The sequence below is a fragment of the Falco rusticolus genome, chromosome 6 (assembly GCF_015220075.1).
Source record: "Falco rusticolus isolate bFalRus1 chromosome 6, bFalRus1.pri, whole genome shotgun sequence".
NCBI lineage: Eukaryota > Metazoa > Chordata > Aves > Falconiformes > Falconidae > Falco > Falco rusticolus.
Window position 1 is genome coordinate 19883465 of NC_051192.1, and position 23373 is coordinate 19906837.

Here is a 23373-nt window from a genome sequence, read left to right on the forward strand (position 1 = left end):
CCTTACCACTCGCAGTGGCTCTGAAGACATTGACCTTCTCCTTTCTTGATCCTGCCTCTCCTAACGTTTTCTGGGGTTGGCCAATTCAGCTCACACCTTGCAATCCATGGAGCAAAAAGTTTTCAGATTCTGTGGTAATAGGTGGCACGTGAAAGCGTAGGGAGAAATGTAGTTCTCCTTGCTGCTGTGTGCCTCCCTTTCCATCTTCTAAAACATGTAGGAGTTAATGCAAAGCGTATATTACACCACAGTCATCACTCAGCTCTTCAGCACCACCATTTCCCAGCCTACAACTGATCTTGATCTGGATTCAGATGTGAACGCTGTCCCATTTGTCCTGCCTCTCACTCAAAGGGAGATATGATAAGAAATAGCAAGATTATTTATTAAGAGGCTTTGCATGCCTTTGAGGAAGCTTAAAGTCATAGCATATTGAAATGGGTACACAGATCCCCAACAAAAAGGGAACAGGTCTGGAACAGTACCGCAAAATATACCTGGGATCACTTGTGCTGATTTTTTCCCATGAATTGGCCAAGTGCCATGTTTTTCTGACTTCAGTGTTCACTTTGCCTGAACTTTAATGGCAAGAGCATCTGCCAAATATGCTTATGGGCTTGCTGAGGTGTTCATGGAGGGCAAGTCAGAACTACCTCCCCACAAGACCTCATGGCCAGATCTCAGTGACATGAGATTGGCTTGTACAGTCAGGAAACAAGGATGACACCAGGTGACTAAGCCTGGTCAGCTAATGCACAAAGAATGCAAATATGAAGAAACCAAGCTACTGAGCAAAACAAACCTGAGCAGTTTGTAGGGAATAACTCCAAATAAGCTCTGATGCAGCAGTGAATGTTCCCTCAAGTAGGACAAAAAAAAAATTTCCACCAGACTGTTGTATTTTATTGAACCAACTGTATCAATTGTCAGTTACCTCTTACATTCAGGATGTATCTCTTTCTTCTTAGATACACTTTCAGTACCAAAAGTTACTGTAAATGTGTTACTTCCTAGTAACTCTAAATGAAATATTTTAAACTTACAACTCAGCAAGTTATTTTTATTACCTGCAAGAGCTTTATTGCTTTCTGGGCTCTGAGAGGCATGGTCTGCTCTTCTGTCACTCCAGTGCAACCCAGCAGAGCATCTGGAGGTTAACTGGCATCTGTACGTATATTTCCGTAAAACAGCAAAGAAGTGATTTCTTACTCTCACAGCTTTGCTGACTGCACCAGGCTAAAACATCTGAAAACACATGCTGGTTTAAGGAGAAGAACTGGCACAACGTGGTTTTGGGACATGCATTGGGTTGGTTAAGTAAGCAGATATCATTTCTACAGATTTATTGCTCCTTTGGATTCCGGCAGTGCTCTGAGGCTCCTGTTGAGGTGGCTGATGGTAAATGCATGTGTTAGGACACCCACACCACCAGCCAGCACGGGCCCAGGCTTGCTGTCAGGAGCAGACTTGCCCACCACCACCCTGTGATCAGGCTTGCGTGCTCAAGGAGTCACCTCTGCTCTCTGGGTGCTGTACCACAAGCCACCCTCTTTTTGCTGAACAACATCCAGTTGGTCCTGCATATGCCATCACCAGACTTCCAAGCCTGGCTCCTTCCAAGAATGCTGTGGATGCTGAGACCCAGCAGAAGCCCAGCACATAGCACAGAGGGTGGGTAGAAAGCAGGCAGCTTGGGGAGCCTGCAGTTCTTAGATTCTCTCTCCCCCTCAGAGATGTGTAGACACAAACCTAAGTGATAGTCAGGGTTCCCAGAGCATCAGACAGAAGAGGCAAAGGCCAAAAGGGAAACTGAGGCACTGACATATCAAGTGACTTGCCTGGTACCATTTATTTGGCCACTGGGACAGCTCTAGGGACACAGCCTTTGTCTCCTTGGTCCCCATACAGTGATTTACACTACCTCATTAAAGCAAAGGGAAAGAGAGAAAGCCAGCTTCCGACAAAAGTGCATTGTTTCTAGGTGAGCTGCTCTGAAACAAGCACGGAAGGATTTACATTGCCATCGTGGTAGCCCACCTCTCGCACTAAGCCTTTAAGGACATGCAGGACTCTTATCACACAATCCAAGGCACCGGCATCAGTGGAAACACCTAAGTTAGGCAACAAACTTAACTTGCATGCCTTGCTGGAGGAGAAGGACTGAGGGTAACATTGGACAGTCACAAGCCTGCAGGATGCTGACAATTTTAAGAGGTTTTGGAGAAAAACAACGAAATGATTGAGGGGTTGGTTAGATGAAGCAAGGAGGGAAAAAAAATATTGAAAATACTAAATATACATTGCTTGGCTGACTAATGCCTGAGGGAAAATAAAAGAGCTGGCAGGCAGGAGGGAGCTGAGAGCCAAGGAAGAAGTAGGATCTCCACTGTGAAGAGCTCTCAGCCCTTGTAAATGAACAGTGAGGAATGACTACATGCTGCAAGCCAGGAGGTAAGTTAAGCTTGTGGGAAGCTGATGAGTGTAGGCACTACACAAATAAATTAAATCAAATCCTTTCTGAAACAGTGTTTTTGGCACTAGCTGCACCTGGGTCTTGATTTTCTCCTGCGTTTTTCATTCTCTAGGTGGTTGAAATGTTAAGGTGCTAATTCTCTCCACACATGCAGAGGAACCGCTTAATGTAGAGCAAGAGGGTATAATTAGATGTGATGGGATAAAACTGAGAAAAGAGCAAGTGAGGTAATTTAGATTGGAATAATCTTCAAATGAAATAGTGGAAGCCCCTTCTCCCAGGTTATTTAAAATAGACTGGGTGGGGGGAAGTAAGTTGTTTACTTTTTAAAAGGGAGAGTAGACTTCAGGGGAAAAAAATTGCCCTGTAAAAGATTAAGAAATCCATGGTTTATCATTTCAAACTGATTTTTTAATATATTTTAACGACCTAAACTGTATAGGCAGTATTTTACACTTGAATGTGCAGTTTGTCCCTGTTTTACATGAACAGGCACAGATTAATAACAACAATTGATAGCAATAAGACTCACCTATTGGCCAATGATTCATGTTTCTCCAAGGCACAATAAGAAGACAGCCATGATTACAAGGAAATAAATTAAAGAGATGAGAAAAAAAACTATTAAAGCACCAAAGGACAGCCAAGGGAGATCCAGCGAAGCTGCGTGGGGGAACAAAGAACCAACACAAGATAGAAACATTATCTTGTGCCCTCAGTTGCTGTAAGGAGCTATTTTGCAGAGTAAAAGATGTAGAAGACAAATACCAACCAATCACCGTCACAACCAATAATTCATAGCGTTTATAGACAGGCCAAGAACCTACTGTAGTTTCAGATGTTCAAGAGCAAATACAAATCTTGGTCCCAACCCTACAAGAAGGCTCACAGAGAGGCAGAAGTTCCCAGACTAGGAGTACGGCCACCAGGCAATATTCTTCCATAACAGACAGATGAAAGCAGGTGGGTTTTGAGCAAGAGGCAACCGGGTATTGCCAGGCTCCTCTCTTCAAAGACTCGATGGGCTGCTGACCCATGACCTCCTGGTAAATTTACATCATTACTTTTCTTCCCTTCCGTGTTAATTCAGCCCCTCAAGACATGTGTTCCTGACATTATGAGTTTCCTGATGTGATGTATAAAGACCACAACCAAAAGGCCATGAGCTACAGGATGAAATTCAGTTCCCCATGCTATTCAAGGGGTCAAATTTGATGATCTAAATAACACTTATGTTATTAACTGTATAAACCTATCTTCAGCCCAAGCAATGAATTAATTTCTTAATAGTAATTCACTGAAGAATTGTCAAGGGTTAATGACCCGAGGCTTGTATTAGCCAAAAAATACAAGCCCTCCCTTTTAGCTTGTACTTAGGAAGACTGAGGGGTTGCCTACAAAAGAAAAAGGGGGAGGAGGGGGACACAAGAAAAAGAGTCTTGTGGGCATTCAGATCTTACAGGGAAAATGAGCAGAAATTCTGATTTAGACTCTAATTGGGTTTGTGGTGAAAGTCACAGTCTCTCCCATCATGGGCCGGTGTTGGAGCAAGCCTGCGACCAGCCTGGCTCCCTGCCTGGGCAGCGCTGCTTAAACCGGCCAGGAGTCCCCTCTGTGCACAGGGGCCCATATCATCTTACGGGCTTGATCCACTCAGCCTCCCGCTGTCCCTGAATAGCAGCGGAGACTTGAGGTGGCTGCACAGTAAATTGTATCAGGGAAACTGAATTTTCCCCTGATATAGAAAGGAGACCTGTTTGCTGGGGAAATGCCTCAGTAGGGACGGACCCAGAGCCCACTGCAAAACCTCCCAGGAAAACACAAAAACAGCCTTCCGAAATCTTCCAGGGGTAACATCTGCATTGCTCAACAGCCACCAGCTATGGCTCGGTCACATCAGCAGCTTTCCCCCACAGGTATAACTCTTATTTATCACAGAGACCTATTTCTCCCACGTGAACACCACATCTCACTTTCATACTAAGAAAGATGCAAAAAAAAGGACAACAGAGCTACTGAAAAAATGCAATTGATACCAACACCAGACCCGCTGCTGCTACCTGCTCTCCATCACTCCCTTGTTGCTCCTTCTCCCTGTTTTGATTCAGAAGTGTATAGAGGGATAGAGAGAGACAAATTCAACTCACCACAAAGAAGGTAATCCAGGTACATAGCTTTGCTCATGTCAATAATCCATGCCAGGTCAGGCCTCCCTTGAGCCCTCACAGCAGAGATCAAAAGCCAGGCAGAGAAATCTCCCAGGTTTATGCTTCTCAGCCCTGCAAATGAAAGATGGAACACTTCTGCTCGCTTGCTGCCTGCACAAGGGGATGGGCCCCCACCTCCTTTCCTAAAGCTTCACATCTCTGCCCTTCTTGCAGCTTTCCCCAACACCACAGGCTCCCATGCGCAACCACTCCTCCCGATAAAAAAAACAAACAGGCTCTTCTGCATGGGGTAGCCACTTGGAATGGGATTAAGACAAGCAGAAAGGAGCTTACAGCTGAGCACCATCTGCAGTGATGATAATTAACTAATGAGGTTTAAATGCTTTTTTTTCCTCTTGGTCCTCATACAAACCTGATGACTGAGAAATTTGCATCACCATGTATACCATGGTGTCTGCTGCTTGACAAGCCTAACCCAGTGCCTCCTCTCCCTTGGTATTCAACTCACAAGCTTGAACGCAGGGTAAAAGCTGGCTCCTGGTGGCAAAGGCTTTCTTGCCTTTTCTGATCACAAAGCCCATGTTTTAAGTCTCCAGCCTGTGATATGCAGTAAATAAATCAGGCTAAACAATTGCAAAGGTCCCTCCCAGCCTGAAAAAGACCTCATGAATGGCAAACCCCGCCCCCCCCAAACCAAAACTCAGAACCCAGGACAAAGTTTCCTATATTCCATTAGAGGATCTTAAAGGGCACCTACAAATGATCTTTAAGATCCCTTCCAACCCAAACCATTCTGTGATAAGGAACGACAAAAATCACAACCCCAAAGACACAAGGGGAAACATCATTCACCAGTGGGAAAAGAGGCATCTTCATATCCTGGTGAGGCTAGAAACAAAACAAAACAACACAGTGAGGCCAAGTGCAGACCCCAAATGTCCTAATGCCTAGCTCGATACCTTCACCTCAGACCATGCCTTCTTGCCAAAAGACTCTCTTATTTTCTTACATGAAAACACTGCCCAGCCTGCAAAGCTGATGTCCTCTGCAGTCCCTGTTAACGATTATTCACCCAAAAACTTTCCAGCTTATGCTGAGACTGCATTCCTGCTTCCTTATCTGGGCTTCCTTTAGGTTGTACCAAGAACATGCAGCAATAATGGTGCATGGCTGAGTGTCACCCCAACCTTGTACTGGGAGACAGCATGCATGGAAACTACCTGACCACACACAGGTATCTACACTATGGACCTGGTGAGCATCCTACACTCCCTGCTCAGCATGCTCCTCAGGGCACAATTCCTCCCATTTTACAGCTGATGTCAAAAACAGGTCAGCTGATTCACCCTCAGGAGTGCCTCAGTCTCTCCAGGGAATAAATGAAGTCTGAGATGTTAGCTCAGATACTAACCTCTACCTCATAGACATCTAGAGTTGAAGAAGACGGGTGCCCACTCTCAGCCTGCCCAGTCATACGGTTCACATGAGGATAAGCAAGTGCTTAAGCATAAAACCTTCCTGCACCCTAAAGTGAAAAGAACTAGCTAACCGCAGTACTAAATATCGTCCAATTATTGCTACTGTTCCTTTGGTGGTGATCAGGAATCCTCATTGGAAATATGGCTTCTGTTACATTTTACCAATAAAAACTAGAAGGATGCCCTTCTTTTTCTCCCAAGCCTGAAGTACTCTTTTAACAGTCAGATGTCTTCTCACCTCACCTTAGATGCAGACCAGTGTCAGCCCAGCTGTGCGAGAGCCAACAAATCTCAGAGTGGTTCAATGCTCAGTTACCATTGAGCCTAAAGACATGCTGTGGTTGACTGTCAAATAAATTAGATTTGTGCCAAAATAACAAATGGTACTGTCCCCCTCAGAAGTTGCTGTATTTTTTTTTCTTCTTTTGAGGAAGAAAAAATTAGGGAATAAACCTGCAAATTTTTGAATTTCACCTGGGGGAGGACATCTCTGGGCCCTCTGCTTTAGAATGAGCTGAACCATTTTCTAGGCTCTGTTCGTCATGTCTCATCTAGGAGCAACATCATATGCGAAACACACACATCATAGGCATAAAGAATTCAATGTCTGAGCTTATACAATGAATCCCATCTTTACCCCGCATAAGCTGTAGCTGTAATTAAGTAGTCCCAGCAATTACTAAGTACCTTCAGGTGCTTTTGGTCCTTCTACATGGAGACAGGGAGAGACCTGAGCCAGCTCTGAATTACCTTTGCAAGTGACCATTGCCCTGCTGACGACAGACCGGGGGCTGTTTGCAATGTATTATTCAATGATGGAACTACAGCAGAATCTAATTCTGCATGATTCACCCAAAATAATACTCCAAAACACAAGGCCACAAGAAGAGTGATGTAAAAACATTTTCCTCTTGTGTGTTGTACTCCCACCTCCTTCCCTGCTCTCTCCCATCTGAAACTTAAATCACATCTGCAGTGATCTTCAAAGCAGAGCTGAAAGCAGGGCTCACTGCAGACATGTGTGAGGACTCCACACGTTGCAGCCTGGAACTTCAGGCAGGTGTCATGTTAAATCTCTCAAGGGATTGATGGCTGTTTGTCGTCGAAATGAGGGGAATCTCTCCAGCTTTATCCTGTGCAATGGCTTCATAAGTTAAAGCCGCACATGATCAGCTTGACCTTACGCTGCAGTTGTTGACTGGGGTTTTTTTCCAAAAGAAGATTACACACTGAGTTGCTCAGAGTGGGATTCCCAGCACTTTTCTTCTCTGAGATTGTCGTAATGATTGTTTAATACCATTAACTGCATTTTGGCAACCTTCATGACTGATGAGGAGAACCTCAGTCCATCCCACTCCTACCAGTTTGATGCCAGTGCCAGCAAGAGATGCCCAGAGCCTGGAAGGGGATGGCAGGACAGCAGGAGAGCACCTGAAGGTCAGCACAAGGGGATCGCAGCCGCTCCAGGCAGTAAGCCAGCTTCATCAGGGCCAGCCTTAAACGCCTCTGTGCAAACACACGTAGTGTGGGCAATAAACAAGAGGAGTTAGAGATGTGCACACCTGCAGGGCCACGATCTTATGGGCATCACAGAGACACGGTGGGGTGGCTCCTGTAACTGGAGTGTTGGGATGGAAGGATACAGGAAGGACAGGCAGGGGACACGAGGGGGGTATCATCCTCTATGCCAGTGACCCCCCAGAGCGCACGGAGCTCTGCCTGGGGATGGGTGAGGAGCCACCGAGAGCTTATGGGTCAGGATCAAAAGGAGGGCAGGGACAGGTGGCATTGTAGTGGGGGTCTGCTACAGGCTGCCCCACCAGGATGACCGGGCGGACGAGGCCCTCTATACACAGATAGGAGCAGCCCCACGTTCACAAGCCCTGGCCCTCATGGAGGACTTCAGCCATCCCAGATCTGTTGGAGGGACAACACAGCAGGACATAAGCAATCCAGGAGGTTCCTGGAATGCCCTGATGATAACTTCCTTCTCCAAGTGACAGAGGAGACGAGGAGAGGTGCCACGCTGGAGGCATTCCCTGTGAGGGCGGCGAGGCGGTGGCCCAGGCTGCCCAGAGCAGCTGTGGGTGCCCCATCCCTGGCAGGGCTCAAGGCCAGGCTGGACGGGGCTGGGGGCAGCCTGGGCTGGGGGGAGGGGTCCCTGCCTGTGGTGGGAGGTGGGACTGGGTGGTCTTTAAGGTCCCTTCCAACCAAACCATTCTGTGATTCTATATTACCTGTTAATCTCAATGTGACTTCAAGACACTAATGAAAATGGACTCACCTGCAGAGGTGGCTGAGGATTTTTTTATTAAGTGTTAAGGGAAATTGCAAGGAGGAAAAGGCATTTTGGAGAACGTGTTAGGTTTGAGAAAACTCCTGCTAGGAGCGTTTCTCAAGTTCAGGGCTGAACCCTAGTGAAATCTACAGGGGAGAGAAAACACCTAGGGTGGATAGCTATTAACCCAGATTCAATCCTTTTTAATAAATTAAGAATCACTCTGTAGATCCCAGCTCCACACCACAGTGACTGTCCTGACCCTGTTTCTTCTTAAAATAAAGCGTCCTATAAGGTCTTGAGCCCAAGAAAAAGCCACGGTGCTCATCTGCATTGAGTGTGAGAGAAAGGCAGATGCAATAGTATGTTGAACGTGACACAGCAGCAGATCATGCAGCAAACTCGGGGGTCTCCTTTTCTAATCCCCCTCTTCCATTAATAAACGCTCTTGCTCCACAACGTAGGACAGACAGGATAAATCTGCTGACTGAGAGACAGGGAGAATCTAAGCTCTCTGATGCCCGTAAAACTCTCCTTATGTTTGGGTATTAGCGCCTATTTCTAATTCATGATTTAAAGGTCTTATGCTTAACAACTGAAATTGCCGAGAGTGTTCGGTCTCCCTCAGAGAAGTTGAGTACAGGATGATTGGGGTTACTTTGGGCAAATCACTTAACAAAGGAATATAAGGCAGCACCTTGTTTCCAGCAGGTGCTTAACTTCCTCCTAGGTTGTCCTCTGCTGAATAGGGCTTAATTTTCTCGATTTAGCTTCTATTTACACATAGTGAAAGGATCTCAGTCCTGGCCTCCCAGAGGTATTCATCAAGAGGTAATTGTGTTGCTCAGCCTGCACAGCAGAAGAGGCTGAGCGTAGACCGCCCTGTTTGTCTCAGTTATCTGTTACCGCTCTTTACCAAAATAATTCCCCCACCTAACAACGCTCACTGCAGTCCCCATGTGCATGGTGATATGTCAGTATTATATAATTTTATGCAAACTGTACTTAAGGACTGGTTTGCTCATATGATCCCAGCTATGGATGACCAACATCTAGGAAGACTATGAAGTCTAGGTATTATCAAGACTACGTGAGGACCTCTGTAGAGTCTAGAAACTTAGGAAATATAGCTGCAGGTACACCTTTGCCCTAACTACAGCAGATCCCTCTTTCCCACCGAGACTGGATTTATTTCTTTTCCAAATCTCCCCTCCTTCTTAATCAAAACCACACTCGACTTCAGCATTGCAGGGTTACTTCAAAAAGCTTTTGGTTCACTCCTATGTTTTATAAAAATAGAATCACCTGAAAACCAAACCAGGAAACACAGATCTGTTCTGAGATGTAGCTGTATAAATGCATTAAACTACTGGGGACAGCACAAGTGAAAATGAAGTTACTCAGTTGCCCTCTGCTCACTTCCATAAAATGGCTCTGGATTTGCACTGCTTGGGGTGACGGAGGAATTTAGCCTTTAACTAATAAATCCATGAAGGGATTGTCCTATTATTAATTCAGGACAGGGACAGAAATAATTACATTGTTAAAAGGGCACAGGTAAAGCACATTGGAGAAGTTTATTATAAAGGTTTTGCTACCCCAAAGGTGGGAAACACCTTTCTGAACTCAGCAAGCTGACTTTTCTGAGCCAAGCCACAGGCAATAGCTGTGCTGTCTTCTGCTGCCCAACAACACCAAAAAGACTAGCCCCATCAAGGTGGATAGCGGAGAGGCCAAAACCACAGGTCTCAAAATGATGATCACCTTGGAGACATTTGACTGGCAGGACAGTGAGATTACCTTGCTTTTGTCTGTTACAGAGATAAGAGATGGCTGTGGGATGCTCGAGCATCTCCCCAGACCTCACCTTATGCCTGAGCCCCTCTCTAAGACCAACCCCGGGGCTCCCAGTGGAGCTGTGACCACAGTGGGAGGTCTGAGCAGGACCTTCCATCAACAGTGGCTCTTCTGAGTGAACCAAAAGGGGAGCTGGAGCTTTCCCAGGCTTTGATGCACTTATCTTGGCTGGAGCGCAGCCTCTGACATAACTTCAGAGGTTCATCTCTCAGCACTGTGACACAACCAGGCAGAGCCTACCAGCAGATGCACGGGGTGATATCGCTGCCTCAGCCCAACACCCCTGCCCTCACCATGCTCTCTATGTGGTGGGTTCTGAGATTAGGATCTCAGGTAGCTGTTGGAGGCAGCTGATCTTTGCTGGACTGAAGTGAAGGTCTTTGGTCTCGCGGCAGTTACACCTGGGTCATGGCAAGGGTTCCCAGGACTGGTTTTTTCACCCTCCAAGGTGCTGCCTATTGCAACAAACCCTGCAATGCAGAGAGCGGTGGGTGTGATGCAGAACACAAGGGCAAGAGACGATACACCTTTCCTACTAATCCCCTTGTACCCAAAATCTGCATAAGAGGGAACTGCCTTATATTCTAAGTCATTAATGTATTAGCACTAAGAGCATTAGAGGCTTGATTAGTACCGTAACCTCCACACCCCCACCCACCACGTGACAGTGCTTTAAAGGGCTCCATCCTTGCCTGGTTCTTGTGCCTTCCAGCAACGATTCATCATCTTCTGCAGCTATACTAAGATACACCTATGTGCCAGCAACAGGCTTGATGTCTGCTCTTCTTAGATGATGTCAGCTCCTTGCAGGAATCAGCTGCTTTGCAAGCAGTTGTGACTGATTCCTATAGCCATACCATGACATTTCCACTTTGAGATCCTGTCTTCAGTCCAAAGGTAGTTTCTGCAAAGCAGAGCTTTTAATGGCTATGGTTTTTCTACAGTTTCAGCTGCATTGGCCTGAATTAATTCAGCCAAGCTGTAGGCATTTACAGAGCAAACTAAGAACTTCCTTAAGGATGATCTTTTCTGGAAAGAATTCAGGCCACACAGAGGAGGTGGAGGTGGGGGGACATCGTATGTGGAAAGCTCCTGTATTCTGAGGAATGATGCATCCCTCTCTAAATCTGAACCAGAAGATTTGGCCACAGACATAGCACACAGGGAAATTGCTCCTACTCATCCCAGGAACTGCTTGCTACTTTGAAATTCAAAAAGTGATGATGGAAATGATAGTTCTGAGTAAGACACCAAAATATGTGGTGATTTCCTGGCTGTGGTGCAGACTCTGAATGCTCCAGCACATGTTCTGCAACCGGGACACAAACTCTTACTTCAGCTCACCTGATCAGCAGCTGTGGTGAAACAGAGGATATAGGACTTGAATGCAGCAGGCAGCCTTTAGGTAAGTGCACCTTCTTGTGCTGGAGAATGTCCCGTGTTCTCTGGGATGCACACACAAATGACCCCAGGAGCAGCTATTCTGATCAACACCAGGACTGGGAAGGGAGAGGCACAGAAGTGTGGATAATCTCAGAGTTCAGACAAAACCACAACTGATTCTTTGGGTTAGGGAGGTGGTGATGATAACTGTGATTTGCTTGCTCCAGCATTTTCATGCATCATGTTTTGGAGATGCAATACTCATACAGAACAGGGAGATGACATCTCTGCTGGGAAACTGAATGGTGCTTGTAGTAGTTTTCTGGGTCAGAGCTGGCAATGTCCACAGTATTATACTTCCTTCAAAACAAAGTGATTGCTTCCTGACTACCTGGGACTGGGGATGGTCCTTAGTACCTGCTATCCCCCAGACTGGGCCTGGGACTTACTTGGCCCCAACCGAAGCTAGACCTGGGACTGTGCTAATTGTATAACAGTGTATATAGACCAGTTACCCATAGCCCGTGCCCTACAGCTGGTTAATTTGTGGTTCTTAGCATTCAGAGAGAAGAAAAAGCTGAAGCCTAAGAGGAAAGCAAGGAACATAAAGACGAGGCTTGAGAGGGCTGAACCTTGAGGAAGAAGAAAGCTGAGTGCAGTCGGGCTCTCAAGTGTCAGAGGGTGCATGACTCAGTGCAGAAATGCCTCCCCAAGGAAATGCTACTGCTTGCAAACTGAAGGCTCCTGGCCTACCCACCCCCTAAACTTGACCCTCTGGGAAAAACTTTTAGAGGATGAGTTTTAAGGACAATTCTGGGACTCAGGAGATTCAACACATCTAGGGAAATTGGCCTGGATTTCTCCTGGCTGTGGTGAAAAGGGAAATGCCTTAAAACTCCCCAACACAAGAACATCACAGGATGCACTGTGTGTCCTTCCGGGATTCAAAATCCACCCTGCCAGCTACTTCACTGAACCTCTGCTCTTCCCAGGCACTGAACCTCTGCTCTTCCCAGGCCTTCTCTCTTGTTTTTTTTTCCCTCTCCCATTTTGCTTTCATCTTCAGGGTTGAGTGTAGTTAATTTTCTTTTCCCCTGGAAGTAGCCAATAATGGGAGTCAACAGTTTCCTAATAGGGCACCAGAAGTTGATTCTGTCTTCCCAAAGCCTCTTGCAGAGCCCAAAGACCCCTCACCACCACAAAAGGAGCCACTTCAGAGGGATGGGATGCCAACTTCTGTGGGAGCTCCAAGGATGGGAGCCCTGCAACCACATTTGACATCTGAAGCGCAGTGCCCACCTGGATGTCCTCTACAACAGCAGTGAGGAAGATGGAAGATTTCCTCAAAGAGATGAAAGGAAATGGAGGACTAACCTTGTGAGGTCCAGGATGAGCTGTTTGCCCATTGTGTCTCACCAGGTGGAGGGAAGGGGTGAGAGGAGACCAGCATCCCAAGGCCAGCAGAAGAAATAACCCAAAATTGTGCACTTCTGATACATAGTTTTAATCTGAGCATTCAGCGATTTGTAACACCTACAGCGTATGGCTAGTGGGCCAGATCCAGGCTGTGGGATGGCCTCAGCTCAAGCCGCTTTCAGATAAGGCAACAGCAGGTGTCTTTAGACCAGCACATGAAACCCAGCCTCCCAGTCTATGCACTGCCCAGCACCAACAGCCTCCTCTAGCCCATCATGAGCCCCACACCTGGGCTCCTTGTAACAGCACCATCTGACCTTTGCAGTCTGGTCATCCCCAGGTTCACCCCACATAAACTTCAGACCTTCCCAAGATCTCTAAGTAAGGTGTTCCACAACCTTTGGGTCTTCCCTGCAAATGGAAAGGAAAAGATGCCTCCGGAGAGGGTTTACGTAAAGAGTGTGGGATGGTTATCTCAAAATCCAGGCTGTAGCAGGCAGATGTTGCTTCAGAGAGGGAGTACAATTTGCACTGTGTGTAAATCTAGGCAGAAAATCCCATGGTGGCCTGAGAGCTGCCCCAGGATAGGAAAAGCCCCGGAGGGAAGGGTTTGTTAGAGCTGTAGTTGCTGGGGACACCAGGAAGTCATGCTCCGCTATGCTCTGGGCAAAATGTCTGGGAGCACAGCCCGGCAGAACAAGTCTGATAGGGTTGCTGGCATATTCACACTGGCGTGATTGGTATGAAATCATGCCCTCACCCTACCTCCCAGTGAGCTGCTGAAGAGCTTCCCTGTTTTGTAATAGAGATGGCAACATTCATCCATCCCCTGCCAAGCGGGGATCTGAGTGCAGCGGGTAAACATCCCTGTGCTCCCCTGAGGCCAGCGGGCATGAGGGGATCCTGCCCGCTGCTCCTGCTGACGTGGGGCAGAAGGGTGCTCACCCCGATGCACGCCTGTGGGCTCACTGCAGCAAGCCGCTTTACTCAACACACATGTACTCACAGTAGGGAGGTGGGGGAGAATTTGCTCCTTTGTAAGGCTGGCGCAAGGGACTACTGTTTATCTTAGGCAATGCAGCTTTGAGCTTGGGTTTTGTCCAGACACTTTCCTTGTGCTGTCTTTTCCCCAACCGTTTGAAAGTATACTTATACCACATGGGAATCGAGAAGTTAAATAAAACCCCTGAGATTTCAGTCCTTTGCATGGCAGCAAAAAATACTGCTACTGATTTTACTTGTATCTTATATTGCTTCGGGCTTACATACGTTCTTGGGCATCAGGTCTGGATACAGATTCTCCATCACAGTAGTATTAATCTAGAATAACCAGATTAAAATTGAAGGAGCTACTAAGGTTTTACACCCTTGAAATGCATCCAGAGTTCAGCCCCTCACTTGACGCTGAGTAAAATATTCATGTTGTCTATGACAGTCTGTCCAGGAAGGAGAAATTTGCTCTACTGGATGAAATCTTGCAGAAACCTGGCTACACCTCTGCTGCGAACCCCAGTGCAGATGGGTTCCTCCCAGTGATGCTTTTCTTCTTCCAAAACCACTGTCTTGATTTGTTAAGCCTCTACCCCTGCTGCTGTAGACATGTCACCATTTTGCCCAGCCCCGACTCTTCACTGAAGTGGCCCCAACTCTTTAATGAGAGATGTGAAGAACCTTAATGGAGCATTTTATACTCACTTCCAGTAGTGGAGTCTCCCGAGGATCACCAGGAATGCACTGATAAATACAAGGAGTGAATTAGCCCTGAACTGTGTCTGAGCATGCATACGGATAACCAGACCACTTACTTGAGTCACTTGGAATTTTGGCTACTACTAAAAGTAATGCCAAGTCCCTGGCCACTTACACACTCTCAGAAGCAGTTCCCAGGCATGGACTGGGAGCTAGCACAGGACACCCTGTTTTGAAGGCTGAATTGGACAGCAGGAACATGGCCAAACCGTATCAGGTGAACCAAGACCCAGAGAAAGGACAAGGCACTGCTATTGCAATCAACTTCCTAATGTTGCTTCTGCTGGTTGTGGCTTTGTTGGCTATGAATATATTAGTAGCTTGAGGGTTTTACCCTGCAAGACCCTCAGCTTGCATTGTCTTAGTGGTTTCAAAGCGGGAAAAACCACTTTGAAGTATCTGCATTGTTATGGCCATTTACAAACATCATCAGGCAGTTTGTTTCTTTCTTGCCTCCACTTGCTGCCAAGAAAGAAATTAGAATTAATACTTCCCTTGTTTGCATAGGAGACAACAGAGTCGCTTCACGCCGCTGGGTGTGCCCGCTGCATACCCGGCACAGCCTTGGGGCAGTGATGGGCAGTCACCTTTGGCTGTGGAGCTCAGTGTGAACTTCCTTAAAGCTTCCCTTACATCCAGCAGTGTGCAGAGCACCTGCAGCTGGGGGCTTGTCCCAGGCTCTTCACAGAATCACAGAGTGATGCAGTTTGGAAGGGACCTCAGGAGGTCTCTGGTCCAGCCCTCCCATTCAAAGCAGGGTAAGTCTGAAGTTAGATCTAACTTCAAAGTTATAACATATTGCTCAGGGTCATACTCTGCACTGTTTTGAGTATCTCCAAGGATGGAGATGCCACAACATCTCCGGGTACCTCCTCCAATTTTTTATTGTCTTCATGGTGGATTTCCCCCACCTTTTAATGTCTAACCAGGATTTCCATTTTTGCAATCAAAATCCGTTGCCTCTTTTCCTTTCACTGTGGGCATCCAAGGAGAACCTGACTCTACTTTCTCTATATCCTCCCATTAGCTCCCAGTTGAAGACAGCAATAAAATCCCCCTTAGACATCTCTGTTTATGGCTGAACAAACCCAGTTCCCTCAGCCTCTGCTTGTACATCCTGCCCTTTAGCCCCCTAACCATGCTGGTGACCTTCTCCTTGACTCTAGTTTGTCAAACCTCTCCTTGTGGAAAAGCCCAAAAGTGAGAAGCACAAAACCAGATATAGTATTCTGGAAGTGTCTTACAAGTACCAAATACTTCCATACAAAGAAAAAAAGATCTTCTACTACTATTATGCTGTTCTATTACACTGTGTTACACTCCAGAAGGTGTAATAAGGGTTATTCTCCTCTTGGGCTGTTTTTACTTGAATTGGTGCATGTAAGACAGGAATCTGATCTAAGTGACCAGGGATCTAGATCCCTTTCTCCTTTATGCTTCCACTGAGAATGAGAAGGATAGGGCAAGTGAGAAGAGAAACCAGCAGCAAGGCCATATCAACACAGTTCAGCAGGAGATGTCCACAGAACAGTTGGTTGAAAAACCACTTATCTGACTATCTATCTCACACACTGGATGGAAAGAGAAGAGGAAATAGTACCATGGCGCCATGTTATTTTGCATGATGTGCTGGTTGGCTTCCCATCTCACTCACCTTTTGGAGGTGGTCCATGCCTACCACATGGCCCAAGAGAGTTAACATGGTTTTGTACTCATGCTGGAGTAAACCTGCTTGCCCACTGGGGTTTTTAGGGTACCTAGAAATCAAATTAAGATGCCACTAATGGATAATGCAACACAGAGCTAGTGCCTATGCCTGAACAGTACCTGGACCCCTTACCCCACCAGGCTCTAAGCATCATATTGAAGGTGCAGAGCAGAGCTGTAGAGAACGTATTACTCTGTCCTGGTTTAGACCCTGCACAGGGAAGCCTGAGAGATTAGGTATTTTGATGCTTACAGAGCTGTTTAATCATAAGATAATGCACAGCCTGTTCACACAAATTAGGGTGGGTCCTGTTTGCATAACGTTGATTTCAGAGATGAATTAATCTCACAGACAGCTTGTTTCTACTGCAGATTTTATCCATTCAGCACATTCGATACAGGATCAGATCTCAGGCTGATGAAATTGTTGCAGGGTGGATTTTGAGAGGAAGGAAGGAGGAAAATGGAAGTGCAACTGAAAAATGTAGCTGGACTTTACTGTATAACTGCTACTGGATTGCTAGGGTTAGGTAGGATTCTGCCAAGGCTTCATAACTTGAAGAGGATCTTTTCCTGTTGCCGACCCTTCTGATCAGAGGATGTTTAATAATAATTCACTCCTTATCTGTTTTGCAAATAATACAACTTCAGTCACGGATCAAACATCCCCCCCAACCTTCTTGTCCCACAGATCTTACAACTTGTCTACCTTCCTTACAAAAATGTGTCCATTCATTACTTTCCCAACACTACAGAGGATCAGGGCACCAATTTCGAAGCATTCCCTTTGAAATAAAAACCTATTCAGGACATCACTGCTTTTAACAAATTAATTAAATTTTAATTAAACATCACTAAGAAATGAAATTTCCCTCTGCAGTCAGCTTGATCTGGAAGGGCCATGGGGCATTCTGACAGAGTTGCAGCTTTTCTCAGCTTTCAGAGGGGAGGTATCTACGCTGATTCATTCATAATCAGCCCACTGAATAATGTATGGGATGCTAATGGTAGTCCAACGTCCTGAGAAGGAGCCAGAATGTACTTCCACAACTCCCTTTGCGGGGAAGAGGGGGGGGGGGGGGGGGAGGGGGGGGGCGGAAATAAATTGCATTTCAGTTTAAGAAGCCAGAATGGAAAAGACAGCTTTGAGGACTTTGTGAGTTCCTGACAAATGCCTGAAAATGCATTTTTTTTGGATACGTCAGAAACTACGTTCTGGGCTCTCACTCTAATACTACATTTTCTCTCATCTCTCACTGTAGCAGGAGTACTGATACTTGAAAAGAAGTCTTGAGACAGCCTGTGCTCTCACACAAGCCCCATGAACACAGGGACCAACAAAAGACACAATCAATCAGAGACATGGGCTGCTGAGAGAGGGGAAGCCTCAGAGGCAGGAGCAATGAGACATTAGGAGTTGCAAGGCTCTAGAGAGGACTTGCTCTCATATTATTTCTACAAGCCTAGAAACTGCCCCTGATTAGAAGGGGTTTTTAACAGAAACCCTAAGGCTGTAACCACGGTGTCTGGCTTTGGTTAAATTGTAATTCTAGGCCACCCTAAATTACTTGGTATTCAGAAAGCAGAAAAGCTCTTCCTGCCTTGCCCCAGTGCAGGACATCTCCAGTGTGAGGGGCTGGAGAAACAAAGACAGCTGAAGCACAAGATCTAAGCTTGGCAGCAGCCAACATCTAGATGAATTGGGACAAAAAAGGAAGTTTCTGAGTAGTGGAAACACAATCTTTCTGGTTCATTCCTCAACCTTTATTGTCTTTTTGCAAAGAAAAGGCAGGACAGTATGTCTGTGGGATGAAGCTCATTTTAACTGAGGGTTTGAAGGAAGAGGTGGAGGTGCGGAGTTAGGAGCAGACTGTGCTCTTTATCTCGCCCTACTCTAGCCTTGGGAGCCGCAAATGGAGGTGGCAACAAATTCGTGGGTGGGTGGTGGCACAAGGTGAACAGAGTCAAGTGCAGAGGTCTGTGCTGTGTATGGCCAGGATGCCAAGAAAGAGGGTGTCTGTACAAGACCCACAAAAGTCCATAAGGGCCATTTGGCCTGAGAAGAAAAGTCTGGTGAGGGAGCAGTGGGCTTAGACGTGCCGCCCTGCAAACAAAATGCCTTTGGTGGATAAGTGCAGGAGAGATTCAGGAGAACTTGGAGTGTGGGAGAGAAAAGGGTGCTTGTGACTGACAGCAAGAGGGACCTACCAAGACTTCCTCCCAAAATGCGAGGTCTCACCTCACCATTTAACAGTAGTTGTAATCTCTGGCAGTCTTTGGTCTGAACCATTTAACGCATGCCAGCCAATTCCCAGGCGCAGTCAGGAGTCAACACAGACCAAGGACCGTTCCCAAAAGGCATTTTGGGTTGGGCCACCTGATTTTGGAGGCCCAATAAGTAAAGGCATGGCCAGATCATGCCCACTGGCATAAGCATGAGACAGCAGTGCTGTTGCACTTTTGTTGTCCCTTGCAGACAGCTACCAGTAAGTTGTGTGACAATAGCCCCAAAAGCCTAAACGTTAAGTAACTTCAACAGCCACAAGGGGCTCAGGACATTCACCATGAGCTTGAGATCTCTTTCCGCTACAGCTGAGCTTTGGCGTCCCCTCAGCCCGTTTCTTCCCTGCAGATCTCAGGGTGGAAATCACAGCACCTCATTCCATTTTGTGTGGTGCTGCGGTAAATCTAGGGTGACCATGCTTCAGTGGGTGTGATGAGGTGCTAAAAGGGTGCAAGAAAGGGGTGGAGTACGCTACATCTGGTGGGCCTGAACTTACATGGAAGCAAATGTGTAGTTGCACTCAACCTTTAGGGGCTGCACTCAATGAAACCAGCATGTGATCGGAGGACAGCCATATCTTAACATTAATATGTTAACTCAGCATTTCGGCTTCCTGATTCCATGACTGTAAAGTGCTTGGGATGAAGGACTATTTTGTTGTTTTGCATTTGTTGAGAAGCTGGCACCTGCTGGACCCTGGCTGAAGTCCTCTGGCAGTTCAGTGATGATAATACTGCTTAAACAAGCATGAAACACTGGTGGTGAATCTGGGTCTTGTCTGTGCTACTCCAGGCTCTTCATGTGTCGCTGGGATCCATTTAACTGCAGGAACCATGCTGGAGCCAGCTGAATCCAACCTCACCACTCTTGCTCCCTTTGATACCTCCTGGAGAACACGATGAAGAACGGAGTAAGAATTAAGGGCACTTTTTACAAAGGACAAGATCTCTTATTCTAAAATAGATGTATGAAATACCTTGGCCATGTCTGGAGGTTCTCAGCCCTCCTCTTTGACTAGAGCAAACTTAAATAAATCAGCTCAGTCTTGGATTTTTAAACTATGCCTCTTCTAGCAAACTAGGCAGTGCTGGAGCACTGTTGCCCACACCGATAAATAGAGCAGGCATTGGCATGGTTTTTGCTTGGCCAGTTGACACTGAGCCAGGCAATTCCTGCATGCATTTTGGGAGTTTGCACTGATTAGGGCAATTCATAATAGGCAACGTAGGTGTACCACCCTAATAAGAAGCTTAATATTATGATTATTTGGGTGGGGAATGGGCATAGTAATATTTAGATAACTAATGGAGATACAGCTCTTGAATGCCTAAATTTAGGTGGGATAGATAGCACCCTACATTTTTTTCTGTGATCCTTAGATGGATGCTGATGCTCATCCTGCCATTTTCACTACAAGGGCATTCACCAATGCTGTGAACAGGGCTGTGCATAAATTAGAAGTGGGGGGCAGATCTCTGGCCTTCAGTTCCCCAGAAATAATATTAGCAGTAATGATGGTAATAAGCAGTGGCGATAAGTTCTTTCTCCTCTTGCCTCCCCAGATGTTGTGCCTGTTTTAGTGCTAAGCACTGTAGACCTGGTGTGGTACAGGGTTGTACTGCAGTGTGCATCTTGAACAAATACTGTTCCCAAGACTGGCCGACACTTGTGTGTCACTGTGGTGTTGATAACACACACATTTCACCTCCTCCTTGCTCCCCTGACAAGCATGTGCAAAGCTGCAGGATTTGGGGACTTATATATTATGCGTTTTTTCCTGTATAATCGCACAACGGATATAGACTTAATTTTTACATATGACCCTGTATTTGCAAAAGGTCGGTGTGGTAGTCAGGCACTTTGCACAATAATAACCTGCTCCTGTTCATCCCACAGGTTTCCTGAAAGATTTTCATGCCTAGGCAGGATGAGGTGTACATGGTCAACTCCTGGTCTCACCCCCCCTTGTTAACCATGCCCATGACAAGGCTCATTTTTGGACATCCAGCCTGAAGAAAGTCTGGGTGATGTGCCTCCAAGCAAAATCGGTGGGCATCGGGCTCCTACATCCTCATGTAATTAAGCTCTTTCAGATATTTCCCATCAAAAAGCACCAAGGGAATGCTGCACTTAATCACCACATCAGTTTATTCAACACTGCTTCACTTCCGTTCCCCAGTGGGCTTGGCTGTGCTTTTGCCGTGTGTTGCTGTGGATCTTCCTTCCTGGCCAAATATTTTCATGCTAACAATTTTTAATCTCCCAAGGCTCAGCCTATTACTACAGACATTTCTCCCCAAAGACACCACTCTCTCTCCAGCTCATTAATGTCACCTTGGAGGAAACTAATAACAGTGTCTGCTCACCAGCTCTTTAGGATTTTGCAGAGAGTAGCGGATGTTCCCAGGTCCCTTAAGAGAGGAATTATCATTCCGGTACTGCAGACAGGTTAGTCAGAGCTCACTGAGGTTAAGGGACTTGGCAAAGGGCATGTAGTGATTTGGTGGCAGAAGCAAGACTGTAATTGCAGAGTCCTGACTCACTCCATTCATAATTACTGTCTGTCGTTGACTTAATGCAGACCGTAGGGTTAGGAAGCGGATCCCCATTTCCTTTCAGCCTCCAAACACGTAACCCCCACACCTGATTTTCAGAAATACTTCCTAGTTCTATAGATGTCACTTTGTGGCTTGACTGAAAATGAGCAATAAGCAATTGGACAATCTGAATTGTTCTCTCAGTTTAGATTTTCAGTATTCTTTCTTCAACAAAAAGCTGCCTTGCTGAAAAAGGTATTTGCTTGTGAAAATCTTCTTGGTTTTTAAATAGAAAATATGTCTTCTCTGACTGAGTTTTGCTTTGTTTAATTGAAAACATTAATTTATTAATCTTATATATTTATTGGAAAATCTCATACTTTTCATCAATAAAAAAAATTGTTCACCTGCATCTATTTAATGTTAAAGTTGAGAGTCCTGAAACTATAGAATCACAGAATGGGTTGGGTGGGAAGGGACCTTAAAGACCACCCAGTCCCACCTCCCGCCATGGGCAGGACCGCTCCCCCCAGCCCAGGCTGCCCCCAGCCCCGTCCAGCCTGGCCTTGAGCACTGCCAGGGATGGGGCACCCACAGCTGCTCTGGGCAGCCTGGGCCAGCGCCTCACCACTCACATTGTAAAAAAATTCTTCCTTATGCCCAACACAAATCTATGCTCTTCCAGTTTAACATCGTTGCCTCTTGCCCTGCCACTGACAGACCTGGTAAAAAATCTCCCTCCCTCTTTCTTATAAGCCCCTTTATATGTTGAAAGATGGCAATAAGGTCTCCTCAGAGCCCTCTGATCATTTTTACCCCCAGTTACCTTTTCACAGACTGGAAAGGGACTGTGTGACAGAAACCCTATCTCTTCCCATCCCTGTTGCTGTGATCCTATGTTTCTAAACACTTTTGAGTTTTAAGGTTAGGAGCATTTTTTATTTCCTCTCACTTCCCCTCAAATATTTCCCATTGAGATAGGATATAGTAGGAACACTTCAAAATCAGAAGACGATCCCATCAGAAATGTTGGGGTGGTGTATGATCTTGTGCTGTCAATCAATTTATGAGACAGATGTCCCAGTAATACCCTTTATTGCCCATAAATACAGTTTAGTTCTCAAGCCAAAATCTGCTTTACAGTTTTTAGAGATGAGATTCAGCTCACCTACATTTAGCTGTCTCCACTGAGATCAAATGCCACTCCAAAACTTGGGGAGATAAATCACCTACCCGTTCAGGTTCTTTCCTTCCTGCCAAATAACTGCAATCCTTTAACCACATAACACCTTGCAGTGCAGAAAGCATCCCCAGCTTAAAGACTGAGAAACAAGGATATGAGGGATGCTCCGATTTGCCCAGAGTCCTGCAGCAGGTTGTGGCATGACTAGGAAGCACCACTGGAGAGCCCGGCCCATCCTGAGTGATTCTGGATGATCATGCAGATGTCATCCTCTGAGAAGCTCACCTCAAAACTTACCTTGAAGACTGGACACTCCTAACAGGTCTTGCCCACGTAAATGCTCTTGTGTCCAGCAGTATAGCTGTGTGTGCGCTGTGGCCGTATCCTCAGAAAAAAGAGGTATTATGGTGTCTGAATTCAAAAAATATCATCAAAATTATCCAAGCTTCATATTTTGGGACTTCCATGCCCTCAGATTGGATTGAAACAGGCCAAAAGAGTTACAAATAATGGAGAACAGGGCAGTAGATGTGGATATTGTGGTTGCAAAAGTCATATTTCCATAGCACTTTCAGTTTTTTCTACTTTTTAATAGCTGAGAGTTTTGCTAAACCAGAAAGGTTCAGAGTTAGGCATTTTGTATTTTCATTATGTTCTCTTTAATCTTCTAAAACTAAATAGGTCTTCAAACTAGTAGGACCTGATGATGAGAATGAAGCCTAACTTGACCAAAAAAATGTTAATACACTAAAAAAAAATAATAAGTACAGTATATTAAAAAAACCCAACAAAACCCCACAACTGAATTTTCTGTTTTCTATGGATGTTCTGGGGAGCTTGAATATTGCTATGAAAAATAT

The 23373-nt window shown here is 45.9% G+C and overlaps 1 protein-coding gene across 1 annotated transcript in view; it reads right to left on the bottom strand.

The window, feature by feature from the left end:
* The window catches only part of RP1L1 (RP1 like 1), a 44749-nt gene extending 39855 nt beyond the window's left edge, over positions 1-4894 (bottom strand). The window contains exon 1 of the mRNA XM_037391747.1: positions 4621-4894. The gene's annotated coding sequence lies outside the window, so the exon portion shown is untranslated. The remainder of the gene's footprint in view (positions 1-4620) is intronic.
* Positions 4895-23373: the final 18479 nt, after the last annotated feature.